The sequence below is a fragment of the Lissotriton helveticus genome, chromosome 6 (assembly GCF_964261635.1).
Source record: "Lissotriton helveticus chromosome 6, aLisHel1.1, whole genome shotgun sequence".
In the NCBI taxonomy this organism is placed as follows: Eukaryota; Metazoa; Chordata; class Amphibia; order Caudata; family Salamandridae; genus Lissotriton; species Lissotriton helveticus.
In genome coordinates, this window is record NC_136067.1 from 1535099668 (window position 1) to 1535113180 (window position 13513).

Here is a 13513-nt window from a genome sequence, read left to right on the forward strand (position 1 = left end):
CCATGCACACTGATAATGATTACGCTATAGACAGGCATTGCTACATGCAGCCAACATACATTTAATGTCCCATAATCAAGCTTTCATAAAATTTCCAACAGCACACTACAAGCGACAATATTGTCATGCACAGTCATTTCAGATGTACCTTCAAATGATCCGCTTCAGTCAACACACATTAAAAAGAACCCACACACTTTTGTGTGCACATCTCAATACCACTATCTTATGGTTGACAAAAACAACACCTACCAACAGCACTATTGTTCATCAAAGCGACTTACAAAATAGAAACTCTCCAATAAACCGAATATTAACCGATCAATTGTTCAAGGGCACAGTATGACATCATAATAACCTAAACTGATTGTGATGCCTGTTTAGATAACACATTACTTCAGCAGGGCAATATAATACCCAGTTCCCTAAGGTAAAAAATTGTGAGAGTCCTTCAGCACGCCCACCCATATGCATAAAACACTACAAAGATCTCCTAAAACACAATTTACCATCACTCTATCTAATCTAAAGAAATCATTTCTGGACTAAACATTGAACATACTCTGCTGCATTTCACAAATCACTGCTAAGATAGGCATTGCACATACTCTCTACTAATCCCACATCAAAAAACATCAGACGCAATCATTCCATTTTCTTCGTATTTCCTAACAAATAATGATGCGTTGGAGAATGTACTCTGATGTCGTCATAAAGGTCCTTAACACTGAACTAATTTAAATAACATTACATAACCTAACATATTTACCATAGAACATGGCACACAGTACGCAATCACCACACACCACCATCCAACAGTCTGACACTGTTCAGAGGCCCTGGTCAGCTTTCATGGTTCTTCTCAGTAAAGATGTGTGCCTACGTGATTCAGGTTCAGAATTTCCTATAACACAGGTAGGACTGAAACAGCTTCTAAAAATCAATTATATAGGAACACTAGCATAAGCATTCCTTTCTTCACAGATGGCCACCCCCACAGGTATATGAACAATAAATGATAGTTACTGATTGAAAAACATTCAAGAGGGCCTAACCCCATGAGCTGGGTAAGGGCTCATTGAGTTATTAGCTACCATGTGCTGTCGTGGCATATCCTCTACTGATTCTGCATTTTAAGGGTCTTATTACGAGTGTAGCAGTCCACGGTTTAACAGGCTCACGGGGCATGGCATTGGCGGTCTTCCGACCACCCTTTTATGACCAGGATGGTCAGGCCACCCTAGGACCTCCGCAATCGTCAGGGATCAAATATCCCTGGTGGTGGTGCAGCGGTGTTGAGGCTGCAATATGCTTGGCAGGGCGGGTGCAGTTCCAGTAAACATATTATGAGTTTCCTCACTGCCATACTTTTCATGGTAGTTCGGCCGCCATGAAAGGTGTGTCGGTGGGGAAACAAAAAGGACCTTACAGGGCCCCCTTGTGCCTCTGCATCATGGGGTGCAGGCATGAGCCCCCCTGTGTGCATACACCCCAGTACCTGCACGGCATGGACTGCACCAGACCATGCCCTGCATGTACTGATTGTTGACGTTCATATTTCAGTGCTTATTTCATAGTCACCACTGTGGGAATGCCAAAGAACATCCTACCAGACAGGAGAAGTCTCCTAATCTGGCAGGCGGTTCAAACATGGGTCTGGCGGTGTGGGAGCAGGCGGTCCCGCTCCTGCACCGCCAAACTCATATTAAGACCCTAAGTCTTTAAGCCTTTAGAGGTCATAATTGGCAATTTGGAGTCCAGATGTGGGCTTTGTATTGGGGATGCTCTGGGATCTTTTTAGAGACTTGGACATCTCAACATTACCCATGCCCCACCCATTTGGCGTAGGTGTTCTCTGGTGGTTCTGGTGGATGGAGCAATGATTCGATTTTGTAGAACTATTTGAGAAGGCAGTGCTCTGATGTCGGGAAAAATGTTTGCAGGAGTGCATCCCACTCGACAGGAGTATGTGCCCACCCAACACTCGCAGATCCACCATTTGATTAGGAAACAAGAAATGCAATGTTTTATCACCACTCTCACAAGTTGTAGCACAAATGGCAGCCTTAATAACAGGATGGGGAGAGTACTGGCATGTGGCCAAAGAGACAGTACCCGGTGCTCATGCGTATGGGAAGTCATGAGATATCACAGCAAGTCTCGGAGGCAATTTTGGATCCTCTCAGTATAAAAGGGGACCACACCCACCTGTTAAGTTGGGTTGAGATGTTTTTGCTACAAGAGACTCAAAATCTGTACTCGGTGTGTCATGATGAAGTAGCATATAGAAACATGGATTTTTATGAAAACTTCTGGAACTCCTGTAAGGAGAGCACTTTTGAGATTTAGTGATCTGAAGGATTTGGCAGCTACATGAGTATTTAGGTTCCTCCCCACCTCCCGCGGTGACAATTAACCTTAAGATATAAACTAAGTTATCCCCAGAAAGTTGTTTGGAAAGACAAGTTTACTTGTTTAATGTTTTTAAACAAATGTCACTGTACTGTTGCGGAATTCACCTGTGACACATTGTGACAAAACTACTTGATGCCCAGGAGCTGATGATTGCCATTTAAAAAGAATTTGCTCAGACATTTTTTTCAGGGTTATGTTGGTAAACATAGCCCGTTTTAGTCGACTGCAGACACTATTAGATTGCAGAGTATTTCAAAAGAACATTGATGAGCCAAGAGCGTTGGTAAGCTCTTTTTTAAGAATACAAGAAGAAATATTCGTTATATTTGTGAGGGATTGATGTTTGCTTTCATTTTGTTACTGCAAAGAATTACACTGTGAAATAGAACTGTGAATTACAAAGTATTGAGGAACAGTCCAAATCTCAAACTTCTAATACTAATGTTTCCTTTTCAAGTAAATGCATATCTACTTGTAAAACATGATTATTTGGGCTAGTAACTCTCTACAACTGACGTCTTTCTTCGATATAGTTCCAGATCTCATCACTGGCAGCTCCACCGTTAAAGCAGAGGAGCGTCACCCCACTGACTTGAATAGGGAAAAAATTATAATAATGTATCGTTATCCCACTGGGGTTGCATTCTAACTCATAAGCTGATTGAGAAGCGGACTCACTGGAGTAGAACACTGTCAGCACTACGGGGTCCAGAAGGCCATGGGGGCTACGCCCACTGGGGCAGGACTATGAAATACGGTGCTAATTTCCCGCTTTTCTTTTGCCAGCAGTAAGCCACTGAAGAAGGGATCTTCATATCCTGAAACGCGTGTGGCGAATTTCTGACTGTTGACTTCATCTAACCTGATTGCAGCCTCTTACCTAAATAAAGCGTGGATTTAACTTGCAGCGCGGCTCTTCTTGGGTAACTGAACTTTATGGATAATATATATATATATATATGTATATGTATATATATATATATATATATATATATATATATATATATATATATATACACTCATAATTGATTAATGCTATTAACTGACATCATATATTATAAAAAATATAGTAATATTTTAACTATTTTATTTTAGAGTCTATATTTATTAATAAAAACTAATATTCTTACTTTGTTTTGCACAATATTCCCTTCCATATATTTTTTGACACAATAGTTTTGTCATTCCTATTACAAGTATATGAAGAGGATGTTAAGGTACAGTTTACACAGTATATATTTGCCTCAACATTTATGTTCACTATATTTTCTTATACAACCATGGGAGTGGAAACTCACTGGAACCATAAGATGTTGCCGGGCTCAGAGCCATATCTGCAGTAGTGTTAAATATGCTGTGCCGCTAATGACATGGTAGCGACTCTCACACCAAGAAGTCCATATCTCATGATGATTAGTGATCTAGCTGTGCTTATCTGCCACTGTCTCATCTTCCATGTATATTCCATAGCCTCAAGCCTTGGCCATATTAACATCAGGTAACTGATATTTCTATAGGGACTTACGGTACAGTGCTTGTCTCTGTGTTAAAACCCATACAGTTAAAGTGATACATGCTGCTCCACTAACCTGGTGCATTGTGGACAGGGTTGTGAAATGGTTGTGAAATAATCTATAGCCTCGTTGTCACTCAATTCCTCCTCAGATACAAACCTGATTTGGTGTTGTTTCAGGAAAAGATTTTCCTGATTAACATAACACATGGCAATTTATTTGTAGAGGCAAATAAACTCTTCTGGCACTTCCTGGTTTCACTGGAACAAGCTCAGCCTTCACCTTCTGACTTAGCTGTTCAACGCTTCCCTTCTGAAGCAGCAAGCCTCCCAGTGCAGTGCATGGATACCCTCACGGCTGATTAGCTGCACTTTATAGATCCTAGTTGATTGATTGATTGATAACAGGGGCAAGGCAAGGGTGTGTTAGTTATTTACGGTAATTTGTTTTTGTTGCCCTAATGATAACCCAATGACCACCAAGCTATTGTAAATACCTCCATGTTGTGTGTTTCTCACCTCTGATAATGTGGTTTTGCTTAATCGTGTACCTTATTTGCTGACAGCTGTTTCAATCTACTTGTTATGGGGATTTTAATGATTTCATGGCTTTCAGATGATAGAGGTCCTACATGGGGGTGATGTGGATGATAGATGCCCCGGATTGGCAGTGTTTTTCGAAATGCTATGTGTCTTAGGAACTTGTGTATATCAAATCATGGGGATGGCAGGTACTACTCCATCTAATTCAACATCCATGCTTCCTTCTCCAGGATAGACTATGGGCCTGATTACGAGTTTGGCAGTGTGGGAGCAGGCTGCCACGCCACCACCCTGCTCCCACACCGCTAAATGGGACCACCACCAGCCCGCCAGATTACGAGTAATTTTACAGTACAAAGGCTCAGATGTGAGCCTTAGAACTGCGCCACCGCGCAACCGCCAATGTAAGTTCCTGCATGGCATGGACTGTGCAGTCCATGCTGTAAAGGAACAGGTGTGCATGAACACAGGGGGCACAACATGTGCCCCCTGCATGCACCCCCATGCACAGGGGCAGGAGGGGGCCTGTAGGGCCCCCTTTGTTTCCTTATGGCCAGCAATTTCATGGCACGAGAACAGCCATGAGACCACTGGCGGTAAGAAAACTGATAATACGTTTGGCGTTGCTGCAGCGCCACCACCTAGCATATTTTGCCATCAAGACTACTGCACTGCCACCAGGGATTGGGGTTCCCTGGCAGTTGTGGTGGTTCTCGGGAGGTCCAACCGTAGTACTTGTAATACAGTGGCCGGACCGCTGGTGAGGCGGTCCATGACCACCAACACACATCCACCACGAGTTTGGAGGTCCCAGACAGCCAAAATCGTATTTAGGCCCCATGCCTTCATGCCCTTTGATGCAGGGCTTTCCATCTGTAGAGTTTTCTGACTGGAATATTGAAGATCAATCTCTCTTGTTGCTACTAATTGGGCCCCATCATGGATCTTGAGATGGCCTGTGGCCAATGAATGCAAAGCAACTTCAGTCCTTGCTGTTGTTCACAGCATTCTCTCCTCAAACGCCATTTGCTGCCTTAAAGAACACGTGAGCTCAGTAGAGACTCTCTCTACTGTTGCTTACACTGGAGTGGGAATAATACATGTAAAGACCATCTTCTGTGGGTAAGCACCATCATATATTCCTTATAAGACAAGACTTAAGATCCAGGAGATTAGAAACTTTCAAGAAGAAGTACTAATTGTGGAAAGGGAATTGCACACTGATGGTGGCTGTGAAAGTTGGTGTGCTCTGGAGCAGACAAATGAGGATTATAGAGAGGCAGCAATGGGCATCTCCAAGTTGCACCATCCCATCATGATGTACATAAAAAGCTGTCTGAAATGGGCAATTAGGCAGACATTTTTTTGCCATGGCTAAGTCACTGTGAGGACTTGTGCGGAAGGATAGGTTTGGTCCCTAAACAATATTAGGTCTACGATGATACTAGGATAGTCCAGGTATTTAGGGATTTAGTCAATCTTTACACCATTTTCATCTGTCTGACTGCATTCTTGACAGCTAACTACTCCATTGAGTGACTTGTGTACCATTTTGCCCTTCCTACCATTTCTGATGATTCTGGTAGAGGAAAGCCAGATAATGACCTTTCATTTTGATAAAATGAGTCAGTTATCAGTCAATTGCAGCGGGTAAGAGTCCTAGCCTTAATGGTTTCCAGGTGAAGCTATATTAAAAAGTGTTGAGTCTTTTTGGAGCTGGTACAGGGTTAGAGGGTGGAAGGTAGAATGCTACCTAAGTTTAGACACACTGGCATTTCATTAATACATGAAAAGGGTACACACTCTGATTTCTGCCAAAGTTACAGTCAACAGTCTTTAGATCAGATTTTAAACCTCAGAGATCAACATAATTGAATCTTGACACTGCTGACTCTTTGGAGAACCCTTTAGCTACTTCATCTCCTCTTGACAAGAAGGTGTTTGATTTTCTTGAGTAGATCATCCTATTTGTGGTTTTTAATAGTGGGTTTTGGTCCCTTTCTGTCATGCGTCAGCCTACCTTATACCAGTCCCATTGCAGCAGTTAGGGTAAACTGGATTTGTCAAAAACTTAATGGCTGGAGAAAGGAACAAGCCAAAGATGAACCATGTCCCTCATACAGTTCATCTCTAGCTGTAAAACATTGTGTATGCTGGATTATGATGTAGCCCTCGTACAGACATTTTTCTGGGAGGATGGCCCCTAAGATTGGAAACCATTATATGCTGATGATGTTCTTGTATTCCTCCCAGATATGTGGTTTAGAATATCTCGAATACTGTACAATGTTTGTGTTTTTGGGTAACACTATAAGTTTAGTATATATATATCTGGATTTACTGTATGACTGGGTCAACATTTTCTTTGTAGATATTATCTTACAGCGTGTGTGCCTAGATTTGAATAGTTTGGCATTTAAATTATTTAGGATCAGAGATCATTCCATGGTCATTGCAACCTTGTTTAATTCTTGAGAGGCCTAGGAAGGAGGCAGTTCATTGGAATAAGCTACCCTTGCCCCTTCTGGGAAGAGATATTCTGTTTAAGAGGATTTATCTTCCTGGTTTCATTTACGTCCTGTGGAAAGTTGCTTGCACATTGCAGACTCAATTTTGAGACCCAGCTCTCAGAGAATATCATCAATTAAATTGTGTTGATTTACGTAAGAAGGGGGCATATCTTTGTGTTCCTAATGGGCTAATTCTTGCCTTCTGATTTGAAAGTTGCCAAAGACTCAGCGTGCTTCTATTTGTTGGAGCTTCTTTGACTGACCTTGAGTGTTAGAAAATATCTGCATTTGCTCTAGCAGGAAAAGTGTGTTGGAGTTTTGCGCCTTTCAAACATCAAAGCATTTACGGGTTGGGAAATAGTACTTTAAGTGACAGGCCCGTGAACAAGGAGTGATTTGAACTCCGGAACGCGTAGGGACTTTTTGTTGTTTCAATAAACACGTCTTTACATCGAGGCCACGGCACCAGTGTGTTTCTTAAAAGAAGGATTGTGTACTGGATTGTGCTTTGATATTAGGGGTGGCGACCCTGCCGCGTTGCCCGCCGTTTCAAGAGGCTCGGGCTGTTTTCGATTCTTGCATTGGAATATATATATATATATATATATATATATATATATATATATATATATATATATATATATATATATATATATATATATATATATATGCAAAGCAAAGCACAACTGCAATTCCGGAGCCCCAGAGACAGAAGGCAACACGAATCCCAAAATCTAGGCAAATTCTTATTTATTTGGCAAAAGCAGCAAACGAGACTGACGCGTTTCGGGCGGTTGCCCTTGTTCACATATATATATTGGAAATGGCCCTTTTTGCAGGGTTATCCCCAAACTTCCTGCTTTTTCCTCCTATTTTTTCCTGACTTGGGTGTGTTGGTTTTAGGACTCTGGGCACTTAACCACTGCTAATCAGTGCTAAAGTGCATATGCTCTCTGTGTAAACTGTGTTATGGATTTGTATTTCCATGAATGGCTATTTGATTTATTTGTCAGTCCCTAGTAAAGTGCACTGCGAGTGCCAGGGCCTATAAATCAAATGCTGTTGGTGGGGTGCAGCACTGGGTTGTGCCACCCACGCAAACAGCCTGTAAAGTGTAACTCTGGCCTGCCATTGCAGAGCCTGTGCACAGCCTGGGGCTACCATGTCGACTTGGCAATTGCACAAAATTGCAAGTCCCTAAACCTTCCCTTTTCTATATGTGAGTCGCCCCTAAGGTAGGCCTAAGGTACCCCCCATGGGCAGGGTGCATTGTATGTGAAAGGTAGGACATGCCCTGGTATGTGTGGCATGTCCTGATAGTGAATTACAGCCTACTTCGTTATTCACTATTGCAAGGCTACCTGTTCCCCATAGGCCAGAATGGGCAGTTAGATTATAACATCCTATAATCTTAACTGACTTTGGGAACATGGTAGAAATTAGAGTTTAGTATGCCTGAACTCAGAATGATAAAATATATCTTTTAGTGAAGTTGATTTTAACATTCTGTGTTTGAAAATACCACTTTTAGAAAGTAGGTATTTTCTGACCTAACCATCCAGCTTGCCTCTGCTAGGTTCTGTATTAGCTGTCTGGTTTGTGAGTGACAGGGGATGGGGGAGACTCCAGGAGACAGGGTGAGTTAGCAGGGCTGAATACACACATCTACACATAGATGGGTGGGAGGAGTCACACCTGGGTCTGAATAGGGCTGGGCTCGCCTTCTACCTTGCTGGCTCCACCTCCTGTGGTGCGTCTGATGACCCTGGCCTACACTGACAAAGGAAGAAGGTGCACACTGACAGAATGCACCCAGAACTGTTTTGAACTAGGTACAGGACCCTCTGCCTTCAGAGGACAAAGGATTTGCTGGTATAAATATTGGGGCCCAGACCCCAGAGATTTAGATTACTTCTGAACTAAGGAACCTAGCCAGGAAGAATGACCGGGAAAGTTGGAGGAGTACTGCCCCTATGCTGCATGTTGAGTGGTTGGCCTGCAGTGGTTGCTTCTGTCTTGAGCAGGGAAAGGACTGGACTGTGCTTTCATCATCCTGCTGTTAGAATTTTCTCCAAGGGCTTGAAGTAGAGCATGCCTCCTGTTGGAAGTCTCAGGGATAGAAAAGACTTCGGAGAACTCCTTTGGGATCAAGAAGACAGCTAAGAAGAAGAGCCGGAGAAGCTGTGAGGAGGAACTACCACTTTGCTGTGTGCTTTGCTGTGTTGGCCTGCAGTGGCTGCTTCTTGCTTGGGCAGTGAAAGGAATGAACTTTCTGCAATCTACTTGTGTGAGGGTCTCCAAGGGCTTAAGGTACAGTTTCCCCCCTGTTCAAGAAGTCTCAGGAAAAGCAAAGACTTCAAGCCTGACGCCGTCTATGACGCCACTGCCGACTCCGTGTCCTGAAGGCACTGCAAAGGGCACCACCGCAACACTGCACCATGACCCTGGTCTCACCGACGATGCCTGTTGATGCTGCCACCGAGCCACTGTTCGCACTGCGACCTGTGGGCACCGCACTCTGCACTGTCTCGTTTCATGACAACGCCTTGGTATCCCGACGCCGATGCTCCACGTCGGACTCAACACCGCTGCTTGCACCGTAGTTCAGGGGCACCGCTCGTAAAGTTACACGACTCACCGCCCTCATCCCGCACCGCAGCCTTGGCCTACTGACGCCGGTGCCATCGACTCCAGTTCGTCAGCAGACGAAAGCGCTTCAGCAATGACGATGCCGCTTCTGCATCGTGACCTTCCAGCACCGTGACAAGCACCGCCTTCATCTCAGACCGTGACCCTGGTCTCCCTGACGACGCCCTCTGCAGCCACCACTGAGCCGCTGCTCGCACCGCGACCTGAGGACGCTGCACCGCTGCACTTTGCACCCGACGCCTGCCGACGCAAATCCGCCTTGACTCTGCTCCTCATAGGAACAGTCCAGCCCGAATTGCTAGGCAAGATCCTCTCTGAACTGGAATGGATGCAACCCAGGACTGGTATCGCTCATGTTATGGGCTCATCAGCTAGGTATAAATTAATTCCAGGAGCACAGTGAGCACGGGGAGCCACGTCTCTGCATACCTGTCACATGGCAAAAGAGGATGGATTGGGATGCGACCAGAATGATTGTCATTGACTGAGATTAATTCAAGCATTCCGATCATCACCTTGTTGCTTTTAACTATTCCTATTGGGGCAGGACAAAGGCTTATTTGCATATGGCTGATATCATTCTAGAGCATCATAATCAATGAAAAATGTGGGACTAGAAGGTGGCTTAAAGAGTTACCATTCACTGAGATTAATTCAAGAAATCTATCTAGTCCTTTCTTGTTTCTCTTAAGTGATATGACATAAATCTGACATTGCTTGTGTTCCCATTAACAAGGAACTTAGCTTGGCAGTTTAGGGTGGACAGTTTCTATTGATGCAAACCTGAAGCTAATTTGCACATGGCTGTTCTCTGTATAGGATGTGGCCCTGCAAACTGTACAGTTGCTGGGATTATTTCAAGCATTCATCATTCTTGTTTTGTTTATTTTAATGTTTTCCTAATGGATAATCACCAGATATGATGTATTACTCCCATGAACCTTTTTTAATTAAGGAGGCATCAAATTACATTTCACTGGCATAAACTGCTGTCTCAGGAGCAAAATAAAGACATTTATGGTGCTGTATCATTGGTGTATCATTGATATTACTTGCTTATTAAATCCATGTTGTTTTGGTTATCTCGGCATTTACATGCATTACATTATCCATCACCAATTGTGCCCCCTACTTGTAACTCAAAAAAAGGTGATGGGGGAATGCTTGCAAAAAATGTAAACTACTGGCAATCTTTCTATGTACTATTCCAACCATCATTTTTCTAGCATTATTAATGTATAAATGCAATTTTGGATGATATCAGCAAGTCCTTTGTATGGTTCATCTTGGAAGCTGATATAAAACTTTATGGTGTTCTACAAATCCTCAAATCCCATGCCATTGGCTGCTCAGTATGTCATTCCTGAATCTACAAAAGCCTTGATTATCAGTTGAGTGGACTGGCTGAAGCAGGTGATGTGCTTCTCTGCCTAATTACATGATACCTATTGTTCCCACACCCAGAAAATCTGGTTTCAAGAACACTGGGCCCGATTTTACTGGCCAGACTATCTTGAGCAGATTGGGCTTGAGTTGCATGCTCAAGCACATCCCACCTATATGCGAGAGAATGCTCCACCCCCTCACCAGACCACAGCCTGCCCTTGTCCCCAAACACCCCATCCCCTAACATCCACCCCACTCTACACAGGTCCAAAAGCTCTCATTTACCACTTGCTCAATGTAGGTGTTAAATGGAATCTTTACTCTGCATGGAACTTGGAACTGAATGCATAATTCATATCCACATGACTTTTTCCAATTCTCCTAGAGATTTACCCAAAATGTCACATTACTAGTGGGTGTCCCCATATCACACTGGTGATTATGCTGCTAGTACTGTGCAGCTCATAATTAGGCGTTATGTGGAGAATGCCATTCATTGTCTGTCTCATTAGAAGTGGCTGCAAGAGATTTTAACACCATGCCCTGTTTTCTAGCCACAGACTGGACTCTCACTCTAAGGCATACCCTTAGGTTGAATTGCAACTCCCAATAAAAGTTGTTCACGCAGTGTGGAAGGCAACATTGATGCGGACTGCCATAAAAATGCCACCCACCACAAAACCTCCCTCCAATTACAGTAAACTGTGTATCTTTTTGAAATTTCATTGGTAGCGAAAAAACAAAGTTGCATCAGTATCTGGTAGACCTCCATAAACCTGTCCAGGGGAGTTTGCCCAAAGACACCTCACAACCTAAAACTGGTCACCAAGGTAAGAATTGGGATCCCAACAAGGTATGGTGTTACAACTGTCAAAAGATAGGACACCACACCAAGACCCTTGCTGTCCTAAGCACCAAGCCCCTAGTGTAGCTCCAGGGGTTGTCAGTGTGGTCTATCGGGGTAGCCCTTCAGATGAGGAAGTCTACATAGCCTTCAACTTGAAACTGAGCCCAAAAGGTGAGTTGGAGATTCCATAGGGGAGTAGACACTTCCACCACCTACTGGTGATTTGCATCCCAACTACTGCCCTCAGAGAAACCTGTGCCAGTAACACTGTGGTGCATGACAGGTTGATACTATCAAACCAGTATGTCCCAGGGGAGACAAAAAGAGTAAGGGCTATCCCAGGGGTGGTCACTGTTGGGCCGGTGGCTGTAGTGCTGGGTCCCTTATTTGGAGAAAGGTGGCAGTTAATAAAAACCTTCCACTTGATTGTCTCCTTTAGAGTGACCACCCAGAGAATGGTCTGAGCCAAAGTGGGGTTCTGGCCCAAGGGCAGTCTCCACCCAAGAATCTGGGGCGGGCTGACCCTGTAGTTAGTGCAGATAAGCCCCAAAGAAAAATAAGAGACAGTGTAGGGAAGGTTGGCAACTGTTAGCCATGGTTTCAGTGAGCCAGGGAGATTATATATCAATAAGGGAGAACTCCAAAATTGGCACTGGTGAAGTCCACCTTAGCCCACAAATAGACCTTAGTAGTCAGGCAACTGTCCAGCCTGAGTTGGCTGCTCCACCGCTTACAGAAGAGAGGGTGGAAGAAGGGTGTTCACTACAAAGTGTACTGGCACTCTACCCTAAAACAGTAGACATGCCGCCAGAACCCGAGAAGCATGTTAGTTGGCCGCTTCACCTACCAGTGAAGAGCTAAAGCTGTAGTTCTGGGCATTGACAGCTATCAATGGCCTCTGCTGGGTGTTAGCCTTCTTGGAAGCACTTTCCTTGGCATAGTGGCCTAGCCCCTGCCAAATATCAAGTTAGGCCCCCTGACCCTGTTGGTCATGGTGGGGTTACTCAAACTGTGGGTAACCTCTGTGGGTAAGCTGGGACTTGCCCTAGCTAAGTTAGAATTTGCAGCAGTAGGCATGTCTGAACCAAAACTAAAAAGATGGGATAAAGCCACTAAAGATCTAAGAAAGGAACATTGGGAACTAGGTCCTGAAACTGTTGAGGTAGGTCAGTTTCCCAAATGAACTGACCTGCACAGAAGGATGTAAGGTAGAGTAGGCTCTGCAACTTAAGTCAAACCCCTTCCTCTACTCTTCCTTGCCTGAAAGACAAGGAAGACTCTCTCAGGTTTGGCTGAGTCTCCTGGCCTTTGGGCTGGGGGGGCTTGGGTACTTGTGTTGGAAAGTGAGTTTCTGTTGCAGTAACCCTGCCCCCACTTTTTGCCAGATTTCTGATGTACTATGACTTGATGTGCACTGGGTCCCTGCTATTCAGGTTCCAGGGCCCTGTGTTCCTTCCCAAAACTGTACCTTTGTACCTCCAATTGGCACCTCTCTGGCCACATGTAAGTTCCTTGTAAAAGGTACCATGGGTACCAAGGGCACTGTAACCAGGAGAGGCCTCTAAGGACTGCAGCACATATTGTGCTGCCCTTAGGGGTCCTGTACCTTAATACACACACTGCCATTGTAGGCTGCGTGTTTTGATGCAG